Below are 17,594 nucleotides of genomic sequence, written 5' to 3' on the forward strand. Positions count from 1 at the left end.
AATCCTTTCCATTATAATTTTTCCCAGTGGTATTAAAATGGAATTAAATCTTCAATTTTAAGAAAACAAATACGTTGTATTTGAGAAAACTTAAGTTGACAACCATGATAGTAACGCATATTTATATATGTGCTTAATTTTTGTAAGAATAGTGGTGATCAAAATCATTTAAAAAATAAATTTATAAAGGAAAAAATAGTATATATTTACTACCACTTTAAATATGCAAATAAAATCTTCCGGAAAATCCGGAAGAGTTGGTAGGTATGCAATCCATAAAGACCTTCTCCCTCAATGTTGTTGTTGTGTAACCTTGCAACATATCCATAGTAATTTCATTGTTGATATGGGAGTTCTTACAGTTGATTTTCTTAAGCTTTATGTTGTATTGGATAAAATAGTTTATAATTATAGTTTTCAAACATAGAGTTATATATTAAGGCGTGAAATTGTGTACCACCAGAAAATATGCATCATTAAAATCGCAGAAGTTTTACTTATTCTTGGAGTAATAAAGGGCTGCCAACTTTCTACGCTTTTTGTAAATATTAATTCTAGTCGTAGCTATGTTTATGTTTTAATGTATTATCTTTTATTCTTTAAAACTTATTTATTACACCACTATATATGAATTGTTTAAAAGTTCAAATGCAACGTTACTTTGTTCCAGATCATCAGTAGAGAGGCTTTTAAAATGTTGGCAAATTTACCATATACTTTTGAAAGTATTGGTTTTTAAAAATTTTAAAATATTTTGCACGAAGTGTAATAGTTAGTAGGCTTAGTAATAGCGCAGAGTCCAAATTAAAATTCGGTATTTTTACTATCAAAAGTTGTTTGAGGAAATATTAGTACAAACAAGCGTAGGAATTTTTTTGTTGTTGAAGCATTTAACTCTTTAACCCAGATAGTACACCGGTGTCTCTTTTACATATTTTTTTCTGACGCTTTAATTACAAGGAAAAATACTTTTTGATATTTTTAAATTATAAAAAACAATATAATAGTAATTAAAAAAAATCTGTTAGATATTCGGAGTTATAATTATACTAAAATATAAAATGCAAAGAAAAAGTAGTTTGAATTTTTTTTTCATTCATATTCATAAATTAATTAGTAATGGATTTTGTAAATTAAATAGTTTTCAATGATAAATGACTGTTTCTATTAAATCTAAACAACTGCAAATAAGTGCAAATTAGAAAAAAATAGCGTTGGAAAGCAAGTCGTATTCGGTAGATTTTATCTTTAACTCATAAGAAGACGATGGTGTTTCACGTTGTATTTAATTGACCATAAATTATTAAAATTTTGAATATAAGATTTTTCACATATTCCTAAATTAATACAAAATAAATATTTAAAAAAATTCACAGGTTACCCATTGGTAAAAGGGCTGCTGTCAAATTTTTTTTTACCCTCTTTATTTGCGATATTCACCTGAATTAATATTGAAAACGATCCAGTCTGAACTGTAGGTTAAAATTTTTGATTCCTAATTAAAACAATTAAAACTAAAATATCGTTCAAATGAGGAAATTCTCTTTTATTCGCAACTCAATATAATGGGATCTCTCTGGTCCCATATTTCAAAAATAAACTCCCCAACTTAATGCATAACAAAATTAAAAAAAAAGAATTATAGAAAAATGATCAAACAGCAGCTGACGCCATAGCAACGACGACGCATGCGCACTGTTTACTATTACTCTTGATTATTGTAGTTGAAAAGTTACCAAACCAAGACCTATTTTGCCAATGGGAAAAAAAGTGCTAAAAGAGAGTTCTCGTTTATTTCTGGAAAAAACGAGAGAGTATTTGTTATTCATATAGTAAGTATTAATATTTAGCTTTAAAAGTGGTAGCGTTGTTATTTTTAAATTAAATCGAAAACTTAGATAATTTGATAGTTTTAAATTAAGTTAACCCGACCCGCATTCCCAGGCTCATCCTCTCTGTCACCATAAATTACAAAGAAAGAAAAGATTTAGTCTGATAGCTTTAAGTTATTTGGCTATTATTATTTAACACGACTCTTTGCCCACTGATCTATAATTAATATACAAGAATACGACTAGGCAGTCGTTTCTCATGAAACCGAAGAGCACATACGGCTGAAAAGAACTTAATAGAAAAGTTAAATTTAATGATTATAATTCTTTAAAAATAAAAGTGGTAGATAAAAAAATTAATTTTATTTTTGATATTAAATAATATTAATATTAATAAAGGTCTACTGGATCCTTACATTTTGCAGGTCAGAATAACCTGTATTAAGTGAATCTTTTAACTCAGTCTGTTCCGGGTAAATAGCAAATATTTTATTTATAACCTGGCCGGTACTAGGCACTCAGTAAAATTTGGATTTAATACCCGACCATTTCTGGTACCCGGTGGATATTATAGCACAGGCGGTTTCCAACCTCCATGAGGCCGGGGCTGCAATTAAAAACTCCAGTCAAATGGCGGGCCGCAACTTTACCAAAATTTAATGTAGGACTCTTTTATGTTTGAAGGAACATTAAATATTACTTTCAGATTTTTATGAAGTTGTACGAAACTAAAGAATTGAATTACAATTCAAAATACGAAGTTGGTTTTTACCTAGGAAATAAATTTTTTGTTGGTATGTTAAATTTCAAAATGGTATGTTATTGGTATAGTTGGCATGTTAAATTCAAAAATCGTTGGTATGCTAAATTTCACAGAAACGAAGAAATTAGGCTTTTTTTTAACGAAAGAAAAGTACTTAAACCCATAAATATTTTTTGCGAAAATTGTCCCCCCAAAAAATAACTAATATATTTTAGTTCGCAAACCACAAAAAAAAAAAAAAAAAAAAAAGAGCTTCGGGCCGCCAGTTGGTAACCACTGTTATAGCATTTATGCAAAACAATATAAAAAACATATAATTTAAATCGAACTAATATTTTACAGATACAGTTCTAAGAAAATTTATTGAACGCCAGTATGAATGAAAACATGTATTAAGTCTGGTTAATTTTCTCAGACTAACCATAACCAACCATGGAGGGTTTTCGCCGTTTTCCTCCCCATGTAACGTAAATGAGGGTTAGTTCCAACAAAAAGTCTTCCAAGAAGACAAACTTTCTCCCAAGACTTGATTCAGAAGTCTCCTTGTCTCTGGATTGCGTTCAAAACTACAAGGTTACGGCGTCGAACATTCGTAGTTGAAAACTCACAATTGAGTTGGCTGTTAAACGACGGTTATAAAGTAAAATAAAGATAACAAAACAAAAGATATAGAAAAACATAAACTTTGCTGCCACTAGAAATTTTTTCCCCAGAATGTGGGAAAAGCTGGCAGCCCTCTGTATTTGTATTTGCCAAACAGATATTTTTTCTGTTGCCTAAAATTGTAGGTTTAATATTACTCTATCAGAGACTCCAACTATCTAACAGCAGCAGTCGCCATAGCAACGCATGCAATGACGACGCATGCGCATTGTTTACTATTACTCTTGAACACAATTGAAAAGTGTGATGACGTCCAAATAAGGTGCGCACGCCATCAAATCAAATACAACACCTATTTTGCCAATGGAAAAAAATACAAAATAATGGGGAATAATACAAAATAATTTTGATAAAAATTATGCGTCATACTGATTATAGCAATAGTGTACAATGTGACAAATTAAAAAAAGAAAAAATTAAAATAAACTAAATTTATTTTCTCTTTTCAATTATACTGGGGAAGATATTATTTATTGCATTCATGCAAATACTTGATCTTATTCGAGTGGAGGATTTCAAATCGGCAATTACTTTTTTTTCGGAAATTGATAACTTTATTTAGTGGGGGCGGATTTAATCGACCATGCCAACCGTCATCTATCATAAAGTACCTCATGACAGAATCAAGTTAGCATGCTTTATATACTAGTGAATGATGTTTAATATTTGTAGTGGTAGTTACGCCACAATTTTTTTCAAAATGACAATTTTTAGTTTAATTTACTTTTTGACTGAATATACAAGTGTATAAAGAACATAAGTGTTAAGATACATACATATACACTTGTCCGCTCCTTTTCATTTATTTTATAACAATCGTTGAACAGTTATTAATGTTCAACTCCATGGTCTTGTAATTTCGAACTTTTATCAAGTATAACTTTAATTGGTGTAATTACTCTCTCATCACACCGATAATTACAAAATATAAAAAAGAAACTTTATTTTTTCTCTCGAACTTCATGGAAAGTGAGAAAACTAGTGACGTGAGTGAGTCTTAATTTAATAAATTTCGCTAAGAGTAATTTTGACTATCACTACACATAAATAATTTTGAATATTTCAATAATATGCGAAATTTTCCTACGTTATTTTTTTAAAATGCTAGCAAAATTTTGTCTTTAAAAAATTTCGGTGAGGTTTTTTTTCTTCCAATTTTTTTTTTCTGGGAATTTTCTTTTTCAAGAATAATTTTTAAACATTTTAACTCAAGAATTATGAAAACAAAGATCATAATAGTTATAAGATATGTTAAAGAATAATATATTGTGGAAGAAAAAAAAATATTATATATATTTTGCGAAGGAGGGCGTTCATATCAAACGGATCGTGATTAGACTGTTAAATGTAAAACTTGCAATTTTTCTGAATTTTAAATGTGTCAGAGAGTAGAGATTTTGTGTTCAGAAAAGAAAACTAGAGGGCAGCACCATATTTCAAAAGAAGTTGCCATTAAGTGCTAAACCATGTTATTTTGAAAACAACTTAAATTGAAACGTCTTATTTAGCCATGACATTATTATTTTCTTTGCCTACGATAATAAAGCTTAAATATAGATGGCAGCACTACATATAATTATAAAAATAAAATTTGGAAATAGATAGATCATCAGATTTTCACTTATTGTAGATGCAAAGACGTCAACTATTAAAACTCAATAAGTCCATAAATTAAAACAGACTTCGGTTGTAAAATAACTTTTTCAAAAAAAACTTGAATTTTTCATTAGAAAAGTATCTCAAAGTTAATTTAGAATTATAGGGAGATTTTTATTATCATAACAATTGCTATGACAATTATTATTATTATTATTTTAAAATACTTCTATCTTAGAGAAATAAATTAAACAAATACTTGGTGTAAAAACACTAAGAAAATAAGCGTCAGGATCAGGGAAATTAAATGCAAGTTGTAATAATACTCCAGATCAAAAGCTTAAGGTAAGTGTATGCAGCCGTAATATTTATAAAAAATAATCTTGTTGAAATAATATTTAAATTTAAAATATAGCGTAAAAAATTCGACTGGCAGATTCATATTTTGGAATTTAATAAAAAATAACGTAGATTACAATTGACAAGATACGAAATATTACGTTCATACTCTTGTATATTAAAAGAACCAATGTCATAATAAAATGAAAATTTTTTGGAAATAAAACCTGAAAAAAAAAAAAAAAAATGAAATAAATAAATAAGTAAAATTCAGGGGATTAAATTTCCGCTCTTGTCTGTTTACCTCTTCTCTCTAAAATTAAAGTGAAAAAAGTCATTGTTTCTTATATCTCACAAAATAGTGTTCCAAAACAAGTGAAATTTTGTCTGAAAATGCGTCGCAATTTGACAAAACGTTATATAACATAAACTAGATACCATGGTTCAGAAATAATACAACTCTTAAGTTTTGAAGTGGTGTTACGTGGAGAGTCCAATTGAAAATTCCAACGTTCATCTATTTAAAAGATCCTCTATATCGAATTAAGTTAGCAGTTTTATATAATAGTGAATTGATGTTTAATAATCGCAGTGGTAGTTACGCCGCTGTTTTTTTTTATTTTAAGTGGGGCATTATTGGAATTCTTTTTAGAAAAAAACAAGGTAGACCAAGACTAATCGTTTTACAGAGATGCCAACTTGCTCCGGACAGCAAATAAATATTTTAAAGTGGTAGTTTATCAATTGTGATTTTTGGTTTAATAAATTCAATTTAGTAGATTTCTATCCACCACTATTTCTAAATAATTCGTAGGCTTATATACTGCACCACCTTATAATTATTAAGATATGATAAACCGTTTAGAAAGCAAGCAAAAATAGTCAAATACGTGCAAAATTTACTTCGTAGTTACTTACCGCTTTTTTAATTACTTTGACTTGTACGGAGCAGTTGGCATCTCTGGTTTTACTGTGCATATGAATTTAACGCATAATGTTTTTTTAAAAAATAAAGCGGTAGGTAACAGAAAAAAATACCTTCTACAAACCTATCCTGCCACTATTACCACGTAGATATTGTCATATATTTATGTTTTTGATTCTAAATACAATTAACGATATTAGATACTGACATTTAAACATGATTCGGAGTTACGACGTCAATAATTATGTGACTCTTTTTTTTTGTTTGAAATAAAATATTTAGTTTTATCATAGAAGCTACTAATTTTTAAAAAAAAATTAGCATAGTGAATAGATTTTTTGCAATATATTAACTTGTACCTGGGACCTAAACCAAGTATTAGACTTTGAGTTAATAGGCACAAATGCTAAGTTTAGTCCGGCCACAGCCTTCTTTATTAGTAACCGTGCACTATCTAAAATTGCATACAATTGAAATTTTATTTTACTACCACTGGAAAAAAAAAACATAATTGATGGGATGAAAAGCTCGCAGGTATGTGAATGCCATGCTAATTTTAGATGGCTTGCGCGTCAAGGCAAACTGTAAATAACTACAAACTAAATTTGCAAATATTAGACAGATTTTGCTTGCTTTTTAAAAGGTTTAACATGAAGTATCTAAAAAAAGTGGCGAATTATGTAAGCCTACGAATTGTTAGAAATGGCGGTGGATAAAAATCTACTCAATTGAATTTATTAAACCAAGAATCACAATTAATAAACTACCACTTGAAAATATTTATTGGCTGTCCGGAGCAAGTTGGCATCTCTGTGTATATAAATAAAACTATTTTTGTGTATTCTATATTGCATTAATTTCTTCAAACCATTTTAGTAACGATAATAAGATAAAAAAAATTAAAAATTTACTCGAATTATGTGTTTCTAATAATCTTGGCTTCGCCTGTCACCGGTGATCCCCGTGCGCTACGAACAAACTCAGCGCCGGTCACCGGTGACCCCCATGGCATTCACCGTGTTAATAATGAAATCATATTTCTAACTAAAACAATTCCAGAAATGTAAGAAATCAGACTAAAAAATATGCATTAGTTCATTTTTTTTTAATTATTTTAAGCGTCGTTAAATTCCCTAGGAATTTTCATGACTTTCTCCTCTCCATATCGTTTCGCTCTAAATGATTTATTCATTCATTTACTCTTCTGAAAAACATGCCATAAAATGTGTTCTTAAAAAAAAATGGATTTTCCCCTATTATAGGATGCGGATCTTTATGATGGGAATTCATCATAAATGAACTGATGAATATGTGATTAAGATTATTACTAAAGTAAAGAATCTTGAGAATTTATTATAAATAATTTGTTCTGTTCGATGACATTTTATGATGTTCTTTTCAGATTTTGAGGAATCAATGAAAAAATAGTTAGAATGTGAATTGATTCTAAGGATTGTTAATCCTATTGTAGGAATATTTTTTGTAAGATGGGATTAGATCGAATGATTTGGTTTTACTTCTGTCGTGGGACAGAAATCGAGCACCCATTTGCATAGCTGCCAACTCTTCCGGTTTTCCCGAAAGATTTTAATTCCATATTTAAAGTGGTAGCGAAATTCATGTTATTCCGCTAACAGTTTTGAATTATAATAATAATTATAAATGAGTTTGACCACCACTACATATGAATAATGAAAACAAATATATAAAAGCATTTTAGTCTTTACGCTAGTGACTCAACATCTACTGAAGAAATTAAACCAATGCCAAAACAAGATCCTTAGAAAAATAACCTGTGCAAGATGGTTCATCCGGAATACCAATATACATGCAGATCTCAAAATACCAACTCTATCACAGCATATATACAAGCTAAATGCAGATTTTTTCGATAAAGCCATAGAATGTAAAACAGCAAATTTTAATGAAATCTTTAAATTTGAAAATTATATCAAAGATAAAAACTACAGACCAATAGCTGCACATTTCACCTCCGACGCCTCATATCATAACTATCAAAACAAATAATTTCATCAACTTTTCTGAAAATAACGTTTACTCATGCTGATACAATTCTGAACAACTCCAAAATCAAACAAACACAGTTTAGAGCAAGCTGCTCAATTTATTTTTGATTCCTTTTTAGTTATTCAAGCAAAGAGCTTGAAACATTCATAAAAGCAACTCCATTGCCTGCTCACATCATTGCTCAACCAAAACTGTTATAAAATTCCAGATGAATGGGATAGGGGTCGCTTCGCGGCCCAGGTGCCCAATAAAATCAAAACACTAGGACTAGGACTTACGCTAGCGAATTTCAACCTGATAAAAATATAAATATATTTTTGAGGAAGGTAGTTTTTAGGTAATTGTTTTACTACCACTTGGAAAATCTATTCTCGAAAAGAGTGAATGTTGGCAGGTATGCATTTGGCTTTAAAAAATGTAATTCTGGTATAGCTGCCAACTTGAGCTGTAGTTTAGAAAGAACTTACAAAGTGAAAGTGAAAAATGATTAACTCGTTTTATGCCGACTTTTGGCCGGAATAGCCTGTTTGGTAAGACGTTGGACTCGTGATCGTGAGATTGTCAGTTCGAATGCTGCCTACCGAAGAATCTTTGTGTATTAAATAGTGGCAGGTGCACGTTAAATCTGTCGAATTCACAAAGTCCTCCTAGTTCCGTAACAAATCATACCTCTGGAGGTACTGAATTGGAGATTGATCGTTCTCTGGTTCAGTTCAAAATTACGATCTGTGGAGGAATAAATGAAGTTTGATTGAGCCCTCCCTGTGAAACGGGCTGTGGCGTGCCTCGTGTCTGAAGTCGTATATTTCTTGGTAATATTTCTTGGTCATTGATGGCTGCACTGAAAAACAAAAAACCCACCTTCTGCTTTCGATTCCGGGTATTCCGGAAGATTTGAATTTGTTACCCAGTCAGGTATTAAAAGCATTTACGCAAAACAAATATAAATATAGTATGGTTTCCTATCGAAGATATATTTTACAAGATATAATTCTAAGAAATTTAAAGCACACTTATATAAATAAAAACGAAAGAACATACAGTTTTAGAACTTTTTTTAAAAAATAAATTAAAATTTTTTTTTAAAAATACATTTGGATTCACTGTTTGTTGTATTTATTTAACTACCAAATTAATTTAGTTAAAATAGTTTTCCACATGGATTTTTCAAATTTTTATCATATATTTTTAGCGAACAAGGCTGCCCTTTGTAATAAAGTTTTCTTGGATTTTAATTGTTGCACAATAGTTAGATTTTCCTAACCAAAACTGTTACTTCAGCTTTTTAACTAAGAATCAAGTCCAACCTCATAGGACTCTGGCAAAAAAGTTTTCCTCGAAAAAGATCACCGAGGTGCCTGCGTGTTTTCAAGATGATTTAAAAGATTATATTAAAATTAATATGCGATCAAAAACGAAAAAAAAAAAAGTTTTTAGCAGTAGAGAAATATTGCGTCATAAAAACATTCACTAATAGCAAGCCTTGTTATTTACTCTCACTACAACAGAACAACCCGGGATTCAAACTTCAGCTCTCTGGTTTACCTGTTTTGAGTTTGAACACGGGACTGTGGTTCATCTCACTCACTAACGGGATTTAAAGCTTCTAACAAGGGAAACTAGGGAAGTGTGACTCGCCAATTTTGAAATAAACTAGTGGGATGTATGCCTTATGAGGAATAATTTTAGGGGGCAACATTCGTTTCGGCCCATAGATGGTCTTGTGAGAGATAAAAAATAATTCAATATATGGAAAAATCAGTATTTTATTACTTCAATGCAGACTATTAGTTATTGTAATTGTCTCATACTCCAATTAATTTGTAATTGGATAATTAATTACTTTCACGTACTATATAATGCATATTTATTGTTAAAATTGATTTTGAAAATTTTATGTATCTGCAGTTTTTCAGAAAAACCTGTTAGGTTAATTTGAAAAAAAAAAATTGACATCAAATTTTTTAAATTTATTTTTTCAAAAAACTTTCCAAATTAATTGGAGTATGTAATTGCAAATCAATTAATTAATTAATAATTTCTGATTAATTTATTAACTAAAAAATTAATTAATTATTCAATTAATTACAAATTAATTGGATTATGAGACAATTACAATAACTAATAGTCTGCATTGAACTAAGAAAATACCGATTTTTCCATATATTGAATTATTTTTTATCTCTCACAAGACCTTCTATGCCGTGACCGAATGTTGCCCCCTAAAATTGTTCCTCATAAGGCATACATCCCACTAGTTTATTTCAAAATTGGCGAGTCACACTTCCCTAGTTTCCCTTGTAAGTCATATGCGTGGATTTTCCACGTTAATTAATATTCTAACTTATGCGGAGAAACTTGGCTAAGTTTTTACTCGCCATTTTGCGTATAAGCGATCAGATAGCGCTGACGTCACAGGTACACGTATGTGGGTATCCATGGCCTTCTTCTTCTTTTACACGTTCACGCCGGGAAAAGTGAAAATACTGGTACGCGAAAAGAGAAAATACTGGTAGAAGAACTATTTCAATATTAGATAATATTCGGGAGGAGTTAATCCATTCTCAACAATAACAATTCACTGTAAGGAAATTTATCACGGCGAAGAAGCAATTCAATGTAAAAATTGCATCCTGTAAAAACAATTGGTAGTTATGGATTTTTATTATTCCCGGAAAAAAACTAAAAAATGAAATTTATTTGTTACCAGTTTTTACTCCGGTGCGCCGCCAAGATAAGAAAATCTAGCGTGACCCACCGGTGGGTCACCCCGGCGTGAACATGTTAAGTGCAAGTACCCAATTAGATTATGAACTCTGTTCTTGCAAGTTCCGATGCTCTTATTGTAAAGCGAATATTGACATTACATTTAGGCCTCCTTGTACCTCATCTAATTCATCTATAATTTTGCAGTGGATTTTGGTATATTGTAATGATAAATGAGGCCAAGTTTGAAAGTTATAGGTTAATATAAAAGCAAAATATTAGCTTTTATATGCAAACAAAAAATGCAAGAAATCCTCTGAATGTTTTTAAATTGATCCGACGCTTTCTTCATAAAAGGGAATATTGATAACAATAAGTTAACATATTTTATCTAAATGACAATATAGTAAAAAGAAAGCCAACCGGCCTTTGTATAGGTCATTAACTGGCCTTGCATCAGAAAGGTTCTGAGTTCGAATCCCGGGCAACGCATGGATGTTCTTTCCTTGACTGTACTATCTGTCCACACTGTGGAAGCAATGTTGGCCCATCTACTATGGTGCCATTGAAATAGTGGTCAACAAATCTGCCCTTCAGATACCTGTATGACGAAAAGTCATTCTCCGGGTCGGCATTGGAAAAAAAATGGTAAAAAAATTATACTAAAGGTTTTTAAAAGAATAGGATAATTGTGTAATAAAATGAAAATTAATAAGCTAATAACATATACTGCGACAAAGTGCCAGGAATTTCCACAGTTATGATTAACTATCTGGCCTTACATACCACGGGAAGATAAATATTGAAAATGTTAATTTACAATCTTTATTAAATTTAACATAATGTAAAAAAGGAAATATAAATAAGGATATTCGAATAGAATAATTGTGCAAATGGAAATAACAAATTGGAAGCTGATAATAAACCTTGTTAGTTGCATATAAAAGGACTTAGCACACACGAGCCCTTGAGATTATTAGTATTTTGGGGCATCACGTCACGAGATCATGCCTCTTTAGGCTGATGAACGGGCTTAGACTCATTTCTGCGGATTTGCATGCAGCTAATTATGGGATCCAATGACTCTCATAATGAGGCCCTATTTTGCGGTCCCTAATTCATCTATATTGGGACACAGTGATGTCTCATTGTGCGGCTCCTAATTTTTCTGTAATTTTGTGGTTTGGTGTGGTAATGTAGTACGTTATAACTATTTTTTTCTGACCAATTTCCATATTTATAGGTTATAATTCTGAAAGTAGGGTTAATATTTAGAGAATATATTGATCATTATGTATAATTGGATCAAGGCTATATTCTTCGTAATTTCGAATATTTTTTGATAAAGGGAATATTATCATTACACTTAAGCTCCCTAGCGGCCCAATTAATTCGTCGATAATTCTGCGGCTTGCACTCGTGTTTGTGTATAATAAATGGGGCCAAATTTGAAAATTATAGTATAATATAGCAGGAAAATCTAAGCTTTTTACGTTTATGCAGAGAGCACAAATCTTCAGAAATGTTTCAAAATATTCCAACGCTTTCTTTTTAGAGGGGATAATTTAAAATATTCTGCTAAAAGTAACATATTGTAAAAAAAAAAAGTTTTTAATAGAATAGAATAATTGTGTAATAAAAAGAAGGCACATTATTATTTAATAGTTATTTAATAGTTCGTCATTTTCATATACTACGACAAAGCACCCTGGATTCGATCTGGAATCCTTCAGTTCAGCAATATGTCGCTTCATACCACGGGACTAGAGTGACTCACGTGACCTGATAAGCTGATATCAAGTTCTTTAGTCGTTTCTGCGGATTTGCATAACGCTCTCATTGGGACCCAATATTGTCAATCTAATTCGTCGATAATCCGCATCTTGTTTGGTTTCAATTTTTGTTTTGATGGACTATATCGGCGAGCTCTCGTTCTGTTAGCTGAATCAAATGGATCACAGCAATTGTTTTTGAGCATCGCGTTACGTCTGTTGCGATATGAAACCATAGCACTTAAAAAGAAAAAAAAAATTAACCGAGTACTTTTCAGAAGAAACTCAATACCTACTCAAGAATACTAGTATATCGGTAAATTAAGGGACAGCTGTAATGTCCATTGTGGAACAAATAATTGCATGAAATAATTTTAAAATTTAATATTTTTAAATAAACTTTTTTTTTGAAGTTAAGGCTTTAATAACAATATATAAAAATTCGCAATTCCTAAAGAACTATTTTTTAAAACGGAAACTTTTTTTTAAAAAAAAATTGTAACGCAAGGGACTTTTTTTTAAAAAGTGAGATGTAATTGAAAATGCATTTTTAATAATATCCCTTTAAATTCCTACAATCATTTAAAGTAAAACTTAAAACGATTGTGTGGTTGTAGCATATACAAAATATCTGTTACTGTAAACTTTAAAACTGAAGTTCATATTCGCATGTAGCCAAATATTTTACTAGACCCGTTACTTTCTATATACTATATGCGTACTATACCCGTTACTATATGCAAAATATCAGTTACTGTAAGCTTTTAAATTAAAGTTCATATTCGCAAGTATTCAAAAATTTTAACAGACCCGTTACTTTCTATTTACTACATGCGTACTATACCCGTTGCTAGGTGCAAAATATCTGTTACCGTGAACTTTAAATTGAAGTTCATATTCGCAAGTAGTCAAAAATTTCAACATACCCGTTACTTTCTATTTACTATATGAGTACTATACCCGTTGCTAAATGTAAAATATCAGTTACTGTAAACTTTAAAATTAAAGTTCATATTCGCAAGTAGCCAAAAATTTTAACAGACCCGTTACTTTCCATATACTATATGCGTACTATACCCGTTATTATAAGCAAAATATCCATTACAATAAACTTTAAAATTAAAGTTCATATTCGCAAGTAGTCCAAAATTTTAACAGACCTGTTACTTTTTATTTACTAAATGCGTACTATACCCGTTACTATATGCAAAATGTCTGTTACTGTACACTTTAAAATTGAAGTATATATTCGCAAGTAGCCAAAAATTTTAACAGACCCGTTACTTTATAAACCGATGCGACTTTTTAATCCATGCCAAATATCCGTCTCTGTAAATATGTCACTTTCACTGGTACGATGTTGTAATAAATAAAAACTAACTGTCACTAAAAATAGCCCACTTAAGGTTAGTATTCGCATCTTGCCCAGTATCTATTTACAGACCTGTTACTTTCAGATTCCTGTGATTCTGTAACACAAACAAAATAAAATTGAACTGAAAATACTAAAATCACTGACTAATCACTGACTAATATTTTGTAATGGACCCTTTTTTATCAAAATTGGTCAGTTTATTTTATGGGAAATATCCGTTTCTAAAAATATTGAAAAGGAGTTCAGATAGTTATATATAGTTCAGATAGTTATCATTTCTGCCAAAAATAATATTAAAATAAAAACAATATTTAAGAATTATTACACACGACATAAGTGTAGGATAATAATTCAAAGAACGGCCGTAACATTAAAATTTTATTTTTGTTTGCTTCTTTGCAAGCAAAGTAATTTTACTAGTTTCTTTCTTGAAAAGCCATTAATGCTGAATGAGGACTATATTTAAATTTAAAATTGAAACTTTTTAATTTAATTTACTTTCCTCAAAGACGATTGGTGAGTTAAGGTCAAGAAGAATCCGGCAGAAGCTTTCGCTTCGGTTGAAAAAGTGGAACACGGTTTTTTCCTTTAATAACAGCCATTTCCGTTCTGAACTAGAACTTCACGAAAGAATTCTGGAGAAAAAAAAATCCGTTGACCTAAGTAGCAGAAAAAAAACATTGTATCCGTATTGAAAATAAACAAATATTAAAAATGCAATATATTTTTTTCACTTTCTGGCAACGATATAAGAGGAAGTTAAACAACCACGTTCGAGAGAAATGTTATAACAACATTAGAGAATAAATTCTGGCGATATTTTCCTGCTGCAAATAGATCATCATACTGCCCGCAGCTAAAACTGTTCGAACATTTAGGTCTGAATCTGAACATGCCCAAAGAGAGCAGTTCGAACAACCCTTTTCTTCGATTTTGATTCAACAAGTTGACTGAACTGAATTGAACTGGATTTCGCCAAGAGTTCTTTTCTCTGTCAAGGTTATGCGAAATTTGTTTACTAATTTTTATTCGAAAGTGACAACCAGCTGCAGAAGATAAATATAATTTTAAAAAAATCCAAGCGAAATTAAAACTGAGAGTTGATTTTACTATTCTCCAGCAAAATAAAATAAATTTAAAATTTATTAAGTTCTTTAAACATTAGTTTTGAATTGATTATATAGTTTTTACATCGTTTAAAAAATTATTAATGACTATGTTACTGTGAATGACAGAAATTGGCGGTTGTTGACTACTAACAGTGAATGTTGACAATCACATAGTCGCTTTGGTAATTGTTCGAAATATATACTAGGTCTAGTTAAGTGCCACTGCCCGGTATACATGCGCCCGGTATGCTGCCCTACATCAATGTTTTTTTAAGGTTTAGTGCCACTACCCGGTATATATTTGCCCGATATACCCTACCTTCACTGATGTTTTTTTAAAGGCAAGTACCACTGCCCGGTATGCAACTGATGTTTCTTCTAATCCATCCTCAGCAGCTATATCGAATAAATATAATAATATCAACGAAGAAATGAATATAAAATCGGGTATAACAAATATTTCGGACATTCACCAAAGCGACTACGTGATTGTTGACATTCAAAGGTGAAAGTCGACATTCTCTTCTTTGCGATCATTCACTTATTCACGGTGACAACTAACATCCAACAAGAGATAAATAAAACTGTAGGCTAGAACTACGAATTTATGATTTAAGGCACGTAGATAGGTCATGTACGTTTCTTGAAAAATAAATATATAAACTGTTATTATTAATTTTATTTTTAATTTTATTTCTTAATTCTAAACATTTTTCCTGGTAAACAAGCTATAAAAGAGGAAAATGTTTCTGTTCTAGTTTTTGAAAATCTTATTTTCAATTACTCTAGTGCTTTATATCATGGAGAATTTAATCATCTTAAAATATTGTCAATCCATTGGTTTTTTAAGAACAGAAATTATTTTGTGTTAACAATTAAATAAATATTAACAATTAATTAAATATTAACAATTTCAGAATCGATTTTGGCATTGTGAAGACTATATGTTTGTTGATTTAGGTCGCGTCAAAGAAAGGCTCTAAGCCCATGCTTTAAGCCATAATTATTGGGGTCAACTGTAATGGAATTAATTTAAGTTATGCAGGCTTAGTTAAGTATACATGTTTCTAAAGGTAGAGTTTGAAATTATGAAACACTATAATATGTAATAAATCACGTGTTTAAAACAAGATTTTATATGTATACATATAGTTTTCAAGAAACATACATCTTACGGAGATAATTTTAAAGAAAATTTTAGTTTTAAGTTAAAAAAAACAATTTTAAGCATAAGTTTCAGTTTTCTTTTCATGGAATTGTAAGAAAGTTAAAATATAATCAAATAATATCATTAATAATAAATTTTTCGCTGAAGTTAACTATTAATATAATAACTATGTTATGAGTCTAGCTCAGTTTCGAATTAAATAGATCAAGATTAAAAACAATAAAAAAAATGAAAAGATTAAACTTGAACTCACAGTTTTAAAATATTTAAAAACAATTCAGGTTGAAAAAAATTAAATCGTTTTTTTACTTTATTAATAATTTTTAGTGCTTGTGAACTTTAAAATAATATGATAATAGGTAAAATTAGGTTTTGTTTGATAATATCAAAATATATTTCTCTAAAAAACCAGCATATTTAAGACGAAAATAGAAAACTCAACAGTTAGATAATTATTATTTTTTCTTCAAAAACAGAATCGAAAAAATAATCACCACAAAAATACTAATCCCATGTTCTTTTACTGCTCTATTTGTTTCACAGGGCTGAACTCTTTTTTCACTGATGTATTCATAACTTATTTTTAATTTTTTCTACAATAGATTAACTTTTAACTTTACCTTTGAATACATTGCATAAATGAAATAATTTCAATAATTGGATTTGGTCTTTACGATGTTGGCAACACGTAACTTTAGCAAGTTATTTCGTGAACATAAAATTTTTTTCCCAAATATTCTTTTTGATAAATAGCTTTTTCAATTAAAATATACAGAAAAAGGCAACTTATTTTAACAGTGGAAAAGAAAATGAATTAAAAAAAAAGCTACAACCAAAACAATTTTAACGGTTAAGATATTCAAACAAGCTTCTTCATTAAAAAATGTTTTCTTAAAGCATTTATATATACTTAATTATGTATACTGAAAATTAATAAATGCACAAAATTAATAAAATTATTCTAATTATTCTAGATTTTTGTGTTTTCTTAAAAAATAAGGAAAAAATACTATCGTGCAGCACTTTATTACCAGTAAAAATATTCAAAGAATCTAAATTAGTGATTAACTAAAATTTAATCACTTTTCAAAATTTGACACTTTATTTCTTTTAGGTATTTTTTTAAAATTTTTTAAGCAGAAGTGTGAAAATTAAAAGTAAAAAAAAATATTTTGATCATCTGTGAAAATAAGAAATGTTTGTTGAAAATTTAGGTTTTATTTAAATTAGTTTAAAGTAATAATTTTTAATGAAATAAAGCCTAAAAGGGACTAAAAGACCTTTTAAATTGTATTGAAAACTAACATAAACATTGCAT

The sequence above is a fragment of the Parasteatoda tepidariorum genome, chromosome 5 (assembly GCF_982258835.1).
Source record: "Parasteatoda tepidariorum strain Cologne lab strain chromosome 5, Ptep-v5.0, whole genome shotgun sequence".
Classification (NCBI taxonomy): domain Eukaryota; kingdom Metazoa; phylum Arthropoda; class Arachnida; order Araneae; family Theridiidae; genus Parasteatoda; species Parasteatoda tepidariorum.